Source organism: Choloepus didactylus, chromosome 4 (genome assembly GCF_015220235.1).
Source record: "Choloepus didactylus isolate mChoDid1 chromosome 4, mChoDid1.pri, whole genome shotgun sequence".
Classification (NCBI taxonomy): Eukaryota; Metazoa; Chordata; class Mammalia; order Pilosa; family Megalonychidae; genus Choloepus; species Choloepus didactylus.
Window position 1 is genome coordinate 71276964 of NC_051310.1, and position 14526 is coordinate 71291489.

Genomic DNA, 14526 nt, shown 5'->3' on the forward strand with positions numbered 1-14526 from the left:
CATTGGGCAATGACAGGAGTTGCTGGGGAAAGAGGCTGATTGGTATCCACCAAACGGGTCATTTTATCCACTTGGTTATTAAAACCTTCTTCTGCTGAAGTCACCCTCTGGTGAGCATTCACATGGGACACAAATATCTTCATGTTGTTTGCCCACTCAGAAAGGTCTATCCACATACCCCTTCCCCAGACTTCTTTGTCACCAATCTTCCAATCATGTTCCTTCCAAGTCCCTGACCATCCAGCCAAACCATTAGCAACAGCCCAGGAATCAGTATACAGACGCACCTCTGGCCAGTTCTCCTTCCAAGCAAAGTGAACAACCAGGTGCACTGCTCGAAGTTCTGCCCACTGGGAGGATTTCCCCTCACCACTGTCCTTCAGGGATATCCCAGAAAGGGGCTGCAGTGCTGCAGCTGTCCACTTTCGGGTGGTACCTGCATATCGTGCAGAACCATCTGTAAACCAGGCCCGAGTCTTCTCTTCCTTGGTCAACTGACTGTAAGGAACTCCCCAAGATGCCATAGCTGTGGGCTGGGCAAGAGAAGGTAAGGTGGAAGGAGTGGGGGCCATGGGCATTTGGGCCACTTCCTCATGTAACTTACTTGTACCTTCAAGACCTGCTCGAGCTCTATCTCGTATATACCATTTCCATTTTATGATGGAGTGCTGCTGTGCACGCCCAACTTTATGGCTTGGTGGGTCAGATAACACCCAGCTCATGATAGGTAACTCAGGTCTCATGGTAACTTGGTGGCCCATGGTTAAGCGTTCTGTCTCTACTAAGGCCCAGTAGCAGGCCAACAGTTGTTTCTCAAATGGAGAGTAGTTATCTGTAGAGGATGGTAAAGCTTTACTCCAAAATCCTAAGGGCCTGCGTTGTGATTCTCCTATAGGAGCCTGCCAAAGGCTCCAAACAGCATCTCTATTTGCCACTGACACTTCCAGAACCATTGGATCAGCTGGATCATATGGTCCAAGCGGCAGAGCAGCTTGCACAGCAGCCTGGACCTGTTGCAGAGCCTCATCTTGCTCCGGTCCCCACTCAAAACTAGAAGCTTTTCTAGTCACTCGGTAAATGGGCTGGAGTAGCACACCTAAATGAGGAATATGTTGTCTCCAAAACCCAAAGAGGCCAACTAAATGTTGTGCCTCTTTTATGGTTGTAGGAGGGACCAGATGCAGCAGCTTATCCTTCACCTTAGAAGGAATATCTCGACAGGCCCCACACCACTGAACACCTAGAAATTTTACTGAGGTGGAAGGCCCCTGTATTTTTGTTGGATTTATCTCCCATCCTCTGCCATGCAAATACCTTACCAACAAATCTAGAGTAGTTGCTACTTCTTGCTCACTAGGTCCAATCAACATGATATCATCAATATAATGGACCAATGTGATGTCTTGTGGGAGGGAGAAATGATCAAGATCCCTGCGGACAATATTATGACATAGGGCTGGAGAGTTGATATAACCCTGAGGTAGCGCAGTGAATGTAAACTCCTGGCCTTGCCAGCTAAATGCAAACTGTTTCTGGTGGTCCTTGCTGACAGCAATTGAGAAAAAAAGCATTTGCCAGATCAATAGCTGCATACCAGGTACCAGGGGATGTGTTGATTTGCTCAAGCAATGATACCACATCTGGGACAGCAGCTGCAATTGGAGTCACCACCTGGTTAAGCTTACGATAATCCACAGTCATCCTCCAAGACCCATCTGTTTTCTGCACAGGCCAAATAGGAGAGTTGAATGGGGATGTGGTGGGAATCACCACCCCTGCATCCTTCAAGTCCTTAAGAGTGGCATTAATCTCTGCAATCCCTCCAGGAATCCGGTATTGCTTCTGGTTCACTACTTTGCTAGGCAGAGGCAGCTCTAGTGGCTTCCACTTGGCCTTTCCCACCATAATAGCCCTCACTCCAGGAGTCAGGGAACCAATGTGAGGATTCTGCCAGTTGCTGAGTATGTCTATTCCAATTATGCATTCCGGCACTGGGGAAATAACCACAGAATGGGTCCGGGGACCCACTGGACCCACTGTGAGATGGGCCTGGGCTAAAACTCCATCAATCATCTGACCTCCATAAGCCCCAACTCTGACTGGTGGACCAGAGTGACGTTTTGGGTCTCCGGGAATTAATGTCACTTCTGACCCAGTGTCTAATAATCCACGAAATATCTGATCATTTCCTTTTCCCCAGTGCACAGTCACCCTGGTAAAAGGCCGTAGGTCCCCCTGGGGAAGGCTGGGAGGAAGATTAACAGTGTAAATTTTTGGCAGTGTGACAGGGTCCTTCTCCAAGGGTACCCGGCCTTCCCTTCATTCAAGAGGCTCTGGATCTGTAAACTGTCTCAAGTCTGGGAATTGATTAAGGGACCGTGACTCTCTGTTTTTGTAATTCAAGGGAGATTTTTGTTCACGTGGCCTAGAATTCTTCTGCTTATATAGTTCAAACAAGAATTTAGTCGATTGCCCATCTATTTTACTACTTGGTACTCCATGATCCACTAGCCAACGCCATAAGTCTCTGCGAGTCATATTATTTTGATTGCTGCTTTGAGCCTGTTTTCTATTATGGTAGCCCTGTCCACCTTGTCTGTGGCGATTAACTGCAGCCACTTGGCTTCTGCTGACTCGGGACCCGATTATCCCCATTGTGTTTAAGGATTCCAGTTCAGTGACAGCAGTTCCTACAGTAATATCTGACCTACAGAGAAGGGCGACTACAGAGCTCTTCAGGGATGATGGAGCTAGTTTCACAAATTTATTCCTTACAGTCCTGGTAAACGGTGTGTCCTCTGGACATTCCAGGGCTGTGTGAGCAGGTTTTCCATGATAAATCCACTCTAACATTCCAATCTCTCTAAGCCTTTGAATCCCCTCCTCCACATTATACCAGGGCAGTTCTGGCATTTCAACTTCTGGTAATGCCGGCCACTTTTTGATCCATGTTTCAGCCAGCCACCCAAACAAACTGTTAACACCCTTTCTAACCCCTCGAGCTACAACATTGAATGCAGAATCTCTGCTTAGTGGGCCCATATCAGTAAATTCAGCCTGATCCAACCTTATATTCCTTCCACCATTATCCCACACTCTCAATATCCATTCCCACACATATTCCCCTGGTTTCTGTCTGTATAAGTTGGAAAACTCATACAGTTCTTTTGGAGTATAGCGTACTTCCTCATGGGTCACACTTTGTACCTCACCCTTTGGGGCTTGTTGGGACTTGAGCCTAGTTATAGGTCTTGAAGCAAAAACTGGTGGTGGGGGTGGGTCATGAAAAGAGTTAGAATTATCTCTCAAGCCATTCACCTCAGGGCACTCTGTTGCATTTTCATCTCTTAAAACAGGATTAGTCTCTCCAGACAAAAGAGTGAGGGCTGCTTCCTCAGGGGCGGTGATTACAAGATTAGCAGGCATTGAAGGGTCAATCTCCTTAGGTGGGAGTTGTGTGGCAGGCTCCTTAGGGCAGACTGGAGGCAGAGAAGCTGTTTCCCCAGGACAGCCCTCTACAGGTAAATCTAACAATGACCCAGCAGAATCCAGGGTTCCAATGTCCTCACTGTCATTATTATGAATCCATATGTCTCCATCCCAAGTTTCTGGGTCCCATTCTTTTCCAATCAATGCCTTTACTTTAACAGCAGACACCCTGAGAGGTTGAGATTTTAGTTTATGCTGTAAATGTGCTACTCGCACAATAAGAGACTGCGTCTGATTTTCAGAAACCTCCAGTCTGCGGGCACAGGAAATAAGATTTTCTTTCAGGGCACAGATAGAACCCTTTACATCTGTCATACAGCATTCAAGTTTTGAATTTGAAGCCTTTAGCTCATCCCTTTCTCTTACAACTGTATCCAAAGTATCTAAGAGCAGCCAGCCAACATCATTATACCTCTTAATACTGCAAAACTCCGTGAAAGCGTCGAAAACGCTGTCACCCAGAGCCTCGCTTCGTACTAGAGCACAATTAGGAGAATCAAATGGTGCTATTTTGTGTATTTCCTTTGCCAACTCCTGCCATGGACTATTAGTACCCTCTTGATTATTGGAAATAGAGTCATTAGTGCCTCTGAATCTAATCAGAGTAGAAAACAAGTTGTAAAAGCCCATTTTAAGATTCCGTTTCTCAAGAACCACTCTCGGTACCAAGTTGTATTAGTTAGGGTTCTCCTTGGAAACAGAATCAATGAGAGATGTCTCTTATTATCAAATTGTAAAAGTGACTCACGCAACTGCGGGAGTGCACGAGTCCAAATTCTGCAGAGCCGTCAACAAGCTGTCAACTCCAAGGAAGACGTCCAACGAACTCCTCGGGAAACGAACCGACAACTTTGACAAACTCCTCAGGAAACGAACTGGCAACTTCGACGAGCTCCCCAGGAAAAGCTTCACTGAGCAGCTGAAGAAGAAGTGAAGGTTCTCTAACCGTCCGGCTTATAAGTCTCCAACTGATCACCTGGACCAAATCCAGCCAATTGCACTCTCTCACTGTGGAAGCACGCCCCTTGATGAGTCATCAGTCAGCTGCAGTCAATTGACTGATGATCCGACAAACCAACCAGCCTCAAATAGCCTCACAGGAATCATCAGGCCAGTGCCCGCTTGACCAGACAGCTAGGCCACCTAGCCAAGTTGACACATGAACCCAACCATCACAATGGATAAGGCTGAGGTTAATTCTGGAATAAGCATTCCAGTGGGTTTGCCCCTGCCTTCCAAACTGTCATGGTCTACCATGGTTCCTCTTGTAACGGGACCCATTAATTGGGTTGAGCCCATGGATCATGAAAAACCAAGTTGAGGATGTGTCAAGTTTCTCATGTTAGAGTAGGTTCACTGAGTTTTCATATAACAACAGGCCATCCCATGGTCTTTCCAGCCAACAAGCACAAAGGTGAGGCAAGTGGAATGTTGGCACTGGGAATGCATCAGAAATCTCATATTATGGATTTTGCCAAACCACCAAGATATGGACCTGTACCTTCAATAACATTTGTGCATATCTTGTACCTTTCATGAAACCCAGCTCAAGTATTGATAGGAATTTCACAGAGGCCCTTGATCTGACCCCAATAGGAGATGTGAGTATTTGCTGGGCTACAGGAATTCTCTGAGGCACATGAAAGGAACAATAAGTGAGTGCTCAGGTAAAACTGTTTATCTCTGCAGACACCAAAACTTGGTCAGGAGAGAAGGTAACCATGTAAGTGGATATGTCTCAGGGTAATTTTTATATAACATCAGAGAAGCAATGTTTCTCATGAAGATATGAAAAACACTCCCAAGACCTTGTAGAAAGATAAAGTCATACTGGTACTCAAGTAGGGGAAACACTTGAATCAGTTGATCTTGATATTGAATAGTGGAGATCATAAGTAGTCCACTACCCTTTCTCTAAGAAGGGAATGAAATCTCATCACTGTTGGAGGAAGAAGCTTTGCTATAAATTTCCTCATCCATATATGTAAATCGAGTTTCATGCTTTGGAACACTGGTATTCTCTCACCTATGCCACAGTGTCACCCTGGATGGAAATATTAATTGACCCACAAAAAAATGACAACTCAGTTTAAATGTTTAATGCATTGGGAAGAAATTGGGCATCAGCCATGAGTTGTTATTGAAGCATATCCACACGGACATAAAAGTGGGTGCCCAAAGCCCCTCAAATCCCAATCTTAACATGTGCAGCAGGAAGTAGAGGTTCCTCACAAGGAAGTTTAGTTATTCAAACTCATATTGAGGACAAACTTCCAATCATGAATTTATGTTATTGAAACAAGTCACATCAGGGGCCTGAGATTGTAGGATTCACTAAGCCTCATTCAACAGGCAACAAGTCAGTCAAAATAATTCACTCACCTCCAAATCATGGACCACGTCTCCTTCCTGGCTGTTCCCTCTGAAGGACATCAGTCACAAATCTGCAATGAATTGAGCAAAGATGTGTACCACACTGCTAAGCAACATAGGAGAAAGAAAGCAGGCTTCAACTACTGAAATGCCCAGCTTCCATAGAAATGTCCTGGTATGTAAAGGAAACACAAATTTGCCACAGTCTTTCCTTTACTCTGTTATCACAAAACCAATGAGTGCCCAAGAAGCAAAATGAAGGACACTTCGTTCCTATACCTAGGTCATCTCCTAGGACAGGGCCTCAGCATAATCCTATTGAGCGTGATTTGTATGTCATCCTCTGTCTTCAACAAGATCAATTCTCATCATCGACCCAAGCTGGGAATCTCTCAAGTCATACATTCCCATTGATCTCCAAATGCTTACTAAGGATTCCTTCCTGCAAGCTTGGGCTTCCATGGGTACTGCAGTTCTACTATTTCACTGCATTATTATGGGGTGATACAATTGCCTCTGGGATGGGTATTCTCCCCTTCCAGGAGAACATGGGTCAGACAATGGTTAAAATTTGAACAGTGCTCTTACACATTTGCTCCTCCTATGCCATGGACCACTGTGGTCATTCTCCTAATGGGACACATTAATTGACTTCAGACCATTGGTCAGTTAATCCAAAGAGGAGAACAAAACAGTTTCTCTATTGAGAGTGTGTTCCTTGTGGTTTCATCAAACATCAGGTCAAACCTTGATATCCTTTACATATTTTCACAAGGGTCAAACAAGGGTAATGACAGCAGTGGGAATGCAACAGTATTCTGATAACAGAGGCTTTGCAAATCCTTTCACATCTAGACTTGTGAATCCAACAAGGTAACATGCAATTTTGGTGCTACTTTCCTTAACCATGGCCCAAATTAATACAGGAATGTCAGAGAAGCAAAACTCATGCCTGTGTTTTGAGGTTTGAGTGTGCATAATGCATGACTAGCTACCCAAACGAGTAGGTTGGAACAATGAGGCTAGTGTCAGTCATGATTTCCATCATGAAAAACCCAAAAAGATGCCCGGGAGAGTAGATAAACCTGGATTCTGAAATATGTTAATGTTGTATCCCTCTAATTTCAGGAAAAGATGATTCTGATGAAAACACCAAAACTGAGTGCTGTCGATTTTGAGAAGGGAAAGTCGTTTTCGGACTCATTTGCCTGAACACTTCAATTATTGCATCTCTGGGAAATTTGACGAGCAACCAGCAGAAGTTTTACCGTGCTCTTCCTGGAAGGGGAAGTGACATAAGGCTCATGGTACCTGTGAGATGACATCCTGCTATCGTTATTCCTCTATGTATAACATGCTATATTTCATGCATAAATACACAGGTGATCCTGGCTTTTCTTCTCCTATCAACAAGTGTCCTGCTGGTTGGAAAATAGCATTGAAACTGAAACACCAGAAACTGATCTAAATATGCAATGAGTAGGGAATACATTTGGCTACACAGGGATTGCATTGGGGGAATATTTCTTTGGACCTATAAAAAGCTGCAAATACTTCCAACACTCCCTAGCCTAAAATGTTTACAAATGGATCAATGGTTCCTCAAGAGGAATGCCTCAAGAATTCACACTCACATTCAGAACCAACTCTGACACTACCATTGATGTTATTCAAACACTGAAGTAGGGACCTCAGTTGCAGGTTCACTAGCTAACAATCCCATTTCTATCAGGTCAGTCGAAAATAAATCACTCACCTGCCATTATGGAGAGGTCATCCTTCCACAGCTCCTTCCTCTAAAAGACATGAGTGAAAAGAAAAATATTGGTTATTGAACATAGACTTTTAGCAACTGGCTAGGAAGACTTAAAAATGGAAGGCAGGCTCTAAGTAGTGAAATGGATGTCTCTTGTAGATGTTACAGGTAGGCCATAGGACAATAAATTTGCTACAATGTTTCCCATGTCTCAATACCAATCCTTGCACTAGGATGAAAATGAAGGATCCAGAATTCCTGCACATTTCTTTTACAAGGTCTGGGCCTCAGCATAATCCTATTGAGCATGATTTTTATGTCATCATCTGTCTTCAACAAGATCAGTTCTCATCATCGACCCAAGCTAGGCCTCTCTCCACTCATACAACCCACTGACTTCCAAATGCTTACCAGGGATGCTTTCCTGTAAGCCTGAGTTTCCATGGAATTGGAATTCTACTGCTTCCTATATTATGTTGGATTGATACAATCACCTCCAGAATGGGTGTCTTCTGTTGCATTACAAAAGGATCTGCATCTAAGAGAACATGAGTCAGACAGTGGTTAAACTTTGAACAGTGCTCTAACAGGTGAGCTGCTTCTATGCCATGGACCACCATGGTCACTCTCCTAATGGGACACATTAGTAGGCTTCAGACCATTGGTCAGTGAACCCAAAGGGCAGAACAGAACAGGTCCTCTATTTACAGTTCATTCCTGTGGTTACAGAAAGCAGCATGCCAACACTGTGATATTCTTCCCCTGTATTTACAAGGGTGAGACAAGGGACATGTTGGCAGTGGGAATGCAACTGTACTCTCCTAACAGAAACTTTGAAAATCCTTCCACATCTGGTCAGGCAAATCCAATAAGGTTGCATGCATCATTGGAACAACTTTCCTGAACAGTGGCCCAATGAAACACAGGAATATCATAGAAGCAGGGCACATGTCCATAATTTGAGGTTTGAGTATGCATAATGTACAACCAACTACCCAAAGGAGTTGTTCAGAACTAGATGGCTGGGGTCAGTAATGTTTTCTGCTATGTTGGACCCACATAGATGCTCAGGAGAGAAGTTAAACCTGGATCCTGAAATTACTTTATGTGGGGACCCTCTAATTTCAGGAAAAGGAAACAGTTCTCACGAAATCAACCAAACCTAGTGTTGTCCATTTTGAAAAGCAAATGCTCTATTGGGATTCATTTTCCCTGAACACCTCATTTAGGGGTCTATGGTAAATTGGATGAGCAACTGGCAGAAGACTTGCCGGTTTCTTACCAGAAGGGGAGGGAAATAAGGATCACATATGTGTGGGAGGAAATTCTGCTATAACTCCATCCCTCCAGGTAAACCATATTTCATGTAGAAGTATATAGGTGATCTGGCTTCTCCTTTCCTATAGACCAGTGTCCTGCCAGTTGAAAATTAGCACTGATGCCAAAGCACCAGAAATTTATCTAAACAGGTGATGAATGGAGACAACTATGTGCTTCACCAAGGGATTGACATGGAGGAATATTTCCTTGTGCCCAAAAAAGAGCTATGAATACTTCTGACAATCCCTAAATATTCATAAATGGATCAAGGGTTCCTCAAAAGTAGTGAGGAACTCACATTCAGAACAAACTCTGAACCTGCCATTCTTTTTAATCAAACACTGAAGTAGGGGTCTCGGGTGTAGGGTTCACTAGCTAATAATCCCATTTGCAACAGTTCAGTAGAAAATAAATAGCTCACCTCTCAATATGGAGAGATTACCCTCCCACAGTTATTGCCTCTGAAATACACAGGGGAAAGATGACTGTTTTGGATTGAGCAGAGATTTTACCAGCCCACTGGAAAAACTGAACGTGAAAGTTAGGCTGTAGGTAGCAAATAGGATGGCTTTGGGAGAAATACAGGTAGGCCTCAAAAAATCAAATTTGCCACAATGTTTCCCATGTCTGAATCAAAATCCCTTAACTAGAAAGAAAGGATTGCAAATTCCTGCATCTATTTCTTTTCCATGGTCTGTACCCCAGTGCAATCCTATTGAGCATGATTTTTATGTCATCATCTCTCTTCACCAAGAAAAATTCTAATCATTGACCCAAGCCAGGAATTGGTTCATACAGTTCCTTCACCATAGCATACCTGACTGGAGGCTCCTTCCTTAAAGCCTTGGCTGACACTGAACTGGGGTTCTTCTAATACTTTGCAGTACATAAAAAGAGGTAATACAATTGCCACAGGTCAGGTACCTGCGGTTGCATTCCACAGGGGCTCTGACCAGAAAAACCTTGCTAAGAAAGAGTTTAAACCTTGATAAGAAAGAGCAGGTGCTGCTCCTGCCTTGCAAACTGTCATAGGCCAACTTGGCGTCTCTTCTAATGAGACACATTAATAAGGTTGACCCACAAACACTGGCAATCAGTTCAAATGTTTAATGAATTGAGAAGAAATTGGGCATCAGCCATGAACTGCTAGTGAGGTGTACCTCACAGACATACAAATGGGTGCTCAAAGCCCCTCAATCCCCAGTCTTGTCAAATCCAGCAAGAAGTCAAGATTCTTCCAGAGGAAGTACTCAAATATTCAATCTCACATTCAGGTCTTTACCAAGAGATTGATGTGGGGAATTATTTCCTTAGGCCTACAAAGAACTGTGAATATCTCCTATACCCCTTAGCCTAAAATGTTTATAAACAGATCAAGTGTTTCTCAATAATCCAAACTCCCATTCAGAACAAAGTCTAACCCTGCCATTCATGATATTCAAACACTGAAGAAGGACCTCAGATATAGGGTTCACTAGCTAACAATCCCATTTGCAAGAGATCAGTCAAAATGAATTGCTCACCTCCAATTATGGAGAGGTCATCCTTCCACAACTCTTCTCTCTGAAAGACACATGTGAAAAGACAATTGTTGGGAATTGAGCACAGGTAGGAACATTTGAAAACAGAAGGCAGTCTGTAAGTAATGAATTGGTGGCATTGGTACAAGTTACAGGTAAGCCACAGGAAATCGAATTTACCACAAATTTCCCATGTCTCAATCCCAATCCATGAACGGTAACGAAAATCAAAAGTCCCAAATTCCTGCACCCGTACCATGTCCAATGTCTGGGCCTCAGCGTAATCCTATTGAGCATGATTTTTATGTCATCATCTGTCTTCAACAAGATCAGTTCTCATCATCGACCCAATTCAGGCCTCTCTCCACTCGTACATTCCTATTGATCTCCAAATGCTTACCAGGGATTCCTTTCTACAAGCCTTAGCTTCCATGGCACTGCAGTTCTACATTCTTGCATTATCACAGGGGGATAGAATCACATCCAGGGTTGGTGTCTTCAGTTGCATTACCACAGGGTCCTCATCTAGGAGAACACAGGTCAGAAAGTGGTTAACTTTTTACAGTGCTCTACTAGATTTGCTGCTTCTATGCCATGGAACGCCATGGTCACTCTTCTAATGGGACATATTAGTAGGCTTCAGACTACTGGTCAATGAACCCAAAGGGGAGAACATAATAGTGTCTGTATTTTGAGCATGTTCCCTGTGGTTATGGAAAACATCAGGTCACCTCTTGATATCCTTCACCTCTATTCACAAGGGTCAGAAAAGGTTCATGTTGACAGTGGGAATGCAACTGTACTCTCATAATAGAAACTTTGCAAATCCTTGTACATGTGGACATTAGAATCCAATAAGGTTGCATGCTATTTTGCAGCAGGTTTCCTGAACCATGGCCCAAGGAACACAGGAATGTCAGAGAAGAGCACATGACCATAATTTGAGGTTGGAGTGTCCATAATGCACCACTAGCTACATAAAGCATTTGTTCAGAATCACAAGGCTGGGGTCAGTGATGTTCTGTGTCATGTCAGACTCACATAGATGCTCAGGAAAGAAGTTATACCTGGATCCTGAAATGTCTTAATGTGGTGTGACTCTAATTTCAGGAAAAGGAAATGGTCCTCATGAAAACACAAAAACTGCATGCCATCGTTTTCTACAATGGAATGGTCTATTGGGACTCATTTTGCCTGAATACTGCAATTAGTGGGTCTGTGTGAAATTTGATGAGCAATTCACAGAAGTCTTCCTGTGCACTATCGAGGAGGGGAATTGACATAAGGATCACAGTATCTGTGGGATGAAATTCTGCTATCACCCTTTTCCTCCACATAAACCATGTCATAATTCATGCAGAAGTATACAGGTCATCCTGGCTTTTTCTCTCCTATAGACCAGTGTTCCAACAATGAAAATTAGCATTGACACAAAAACACCAGAATTCTATCTAAATATGTGATGAATGGGGTCTAATACAGGCTTCACCAAGGGACTGATACAGAGGAATATTTCCTTGGACCTACAAAGAACAGCAAATATCTCTGAAAATCCCTGGCCTAAAATGTTTATAAATGGATCAAAGATTCCTCAAGAGCAGTGCATCAAGTATTCAAACTCTTATTCAGAAAAAACTCTGGAACAGCTATTCACGTTAATCAAAAACTGATGTAGAGGCCTCAGGTGTAGGGTTCACAAGCTAACAATACCATTTGCAACAGGTCCGTCAAAAACAAATTGCTTACCTCCCATTTTACAGAGGTCATTCAATTGCCAAGGGTCAGGTATTTGCTGTTGCATTATTCAGGGGTCCAGACTAGGAGAACATAGATAGGAGAGAGGTTAAAGCCGGAACAAAGCTTGCCAGTGGGTGCAGCTATTGCCTTGCAAACACTCATGGAAAAACTCAGCCCCTCTCAAAAAGGACACATTAATTGTATTGATCCCAAAACATCAGAAACTCAGTTTAAATGTTTAATGAATTGAGAAGAAATTGGGCATCAGCCATTGTTGGGGACGATTAAGGTAGCATGTATAAAATCCACCCTCAGCGATGCCGGAGATATGCAACATGACAGCTGGGGCTGATGCAATAGCAGTTTAAGTTGCCCTCAGCCTTCTATGGAAGTGATAGCCGTTCGCGCCTAAGATTCACATCTAGAGTGCTAGCTTTACTACCTGCCTTCTATCCCAGCAACAGTAGCCACCAATCCTGTGCTAGCCTTACATCTGCCATCCGCCCTAGCAACAGCAGCAGCCAATCCTAGGCTGCCACCCGTTCGTACTAGCCACTCCCTCTACCTTAGGGTATATATACCCTGCCTCTTCAATAAAGTTTTGCAGCTTGATCAGAAACCTGTCTTGCTGTCATTCCTCGTGTCTCTTGTCCCATACCATTCCTCCCTCACAGGACTCGGAGCCTCCGTTGAACGTCCCGCCAGCCGGGACAAACTGGCACCCAACGTGGGGCCCTGAATTCTGTGAGAGACGGAACGCCGCACTCAAGGAGAGAGGTACCTCACACTCACCACACCCGGGATCGCCGCGAATAAACTCGGTCGCGAGACAGATCCGTTCAGCAGTCAAAGAAAGAAAGAAAACCACACCAGGGATCACCGCGGGGAAGCGTGCTCACGAGACAGATCCGTTCACCAGTCGATCAGTGCCGGCAAAAGGAAAGAAGAAGAAGAAAAGAAAGCAACAAAAGGTAAGCCCCCCCCACCCTTATCATGGGACAAGGAATTTCCCAACACGAATTATATGTTAGTCAAGTTAAGCAATCACTCAAGGCACGAGGAAAACGAGTTAAGAAAAAAGATCTCACGCGCTTTTTTAATTTCCTGTTACAAACCTGCCCTTGGTTCCCTCAAGAAGGTACTATAGATCACCAGTGCTGGCTAAGAGTTGGAGATTGTTTAAAAGATTATTTTCGAACCTTTGGTCCTGAAAAGGTCCCGGTTACTGCCTTTTCTTATTGGAACCTAATTAATGAAATTCTAAAAGTCCACTCTTCAGCTCCAGACGTTCAAAACCTCTGTAAATTAGGAGAGGAAGCTTTGAGAGAGCACTCTCGCCCTGCTTCAGCATGCGGCTCAGTAATTATTAACATGCCTGAATATCCTTTAAACGAAAATTCTAACAGGGATAGGCCAAATACCCCAACCAGTCAAGTCAGTTTGTCACCCGATCAGTATGAAATCAAACCAAAGGCTAAAATTTCTCCCTCTTTGGAGGGACCGGAGGTTAAAATTTCTCCCTCTTTAGAAAGTAACTCCCTTCCTCCGTTTCGGCCACCCCCTTATGCACCCGATTTTCTCAAACCATATTCTCATTTTTATCCAGTCATGCCCTTATCTCAGTTTCATGCTTTAGAAGAAGCCACAGAAAATCTCCGGCTACACGCCGATAATTTTAGAGAAACTTTTAAACAGGAGCGGCAGTATACCGCCGATCTGCTCGCCGACCTCCGGTCGGCAACTCAAAGCATTGCAGCCCTTTCGCTTCCAGAAAATGCCCGCTCATCGCGCCTCCATTGTACTCGCTGCACCTATGCTTTTCCGGTTACGCGTAGTCAGACTCGAGATTCTCAAAATGGCGTCGCCAGCTCCCAAAATGGCGCTGCCGGTTCTCACCATGGTGTCGCGGGCTCCAAAAATGACGATTCTGGTAGCGATAGTGAAGAGAGTAATAAATCAGATTCCCCCGACTCTAGCGAAGGAGAGCAGAAGGAAGCTAGTTCCACCTCAACTGCTAAATATAAAAAACTTAGTCTAACATATCTAGAGAAATTAAAAAAGGCAGTGAGTGATTATGGCGCTACCGCTCCCTTCACGCTCGCCCTGCTGGAGAGCCTTAGTGAAAAGGAACTTATTCCTAACGATTGGTTCCAGCTAGCCAGAGCTGCCTTGTCTGGCGGTGATTTCCTGTTATGGAAATCTGATTATGAGGAGCATTGTAAAAAATATGCCACCCGCAATGCCCGTAAGGCCACTTCTAAAACTTGGACCTTAAATAAATTTTTAGGTCAAAGTCCCTACCATCAAAGTGATAAGCAGGCTCAATTCCCC

At 44.0% G+C, this 14526-nt stretch overlaps 1 long non-coding RNA gene and 4 other non-coding genes across 5 annotated transcripts; all 5 read right to left on the reverse strand.

Moving 5' to 3' along the window:
- Positions 1–5885: 5885 nt before the first annotated feature.
- On the reverse strand, positions 5886–13011 carry LOC119533232. The gene is made up of 7 exons (XR_005216610.1): positions 12988–13011; positions 12205–12275; positions 10859–10983; positions 10462–10501; positions 8030–8156; positions 7619–7658; positions 5886–5933 (listed from the first exon to the last, which is right to left on the reverse strand). It is a non-coding gene; the product is annotated as an uncharacterized LOC119533232 (long non-coding RNA).
- LOC119533595 lies at positions 6162–6240 on the reverse strand. The gene has a single exon (XR_005216718.1). It is a non-coding gene; the product is annotated as a small nucleolar RNA SNORD115 (small nucleolar RNA).
- On the reverse strand, positions 7901–7979 carry LOC119533582. Its single transcript, XR_005216706.1, has one exon. It is a non-coding gene; the product is annotated as a small nucleolar RNA SNORD115 (small nucleolar RNA).
- LOC119533607 lies at positions 9635–9713 on the reverse strand. The gene has a single exon (XR_005216730.1). It is a non-coding gene; the product is annotated as a small nucleolar RNA SNORD115 (small nucleolar RNA).
- LOC119533576 lies at positions 10729–10807 on the reverse strand. Its single transcript, XR_005216700.1, has one exon. It is a non-coding gene; the product is annotated as a small nucleolar RNA SNORD115 (small nucleolar RNA).
- Positions 13012–14526: the final 1515 nt, after the last annotated feature.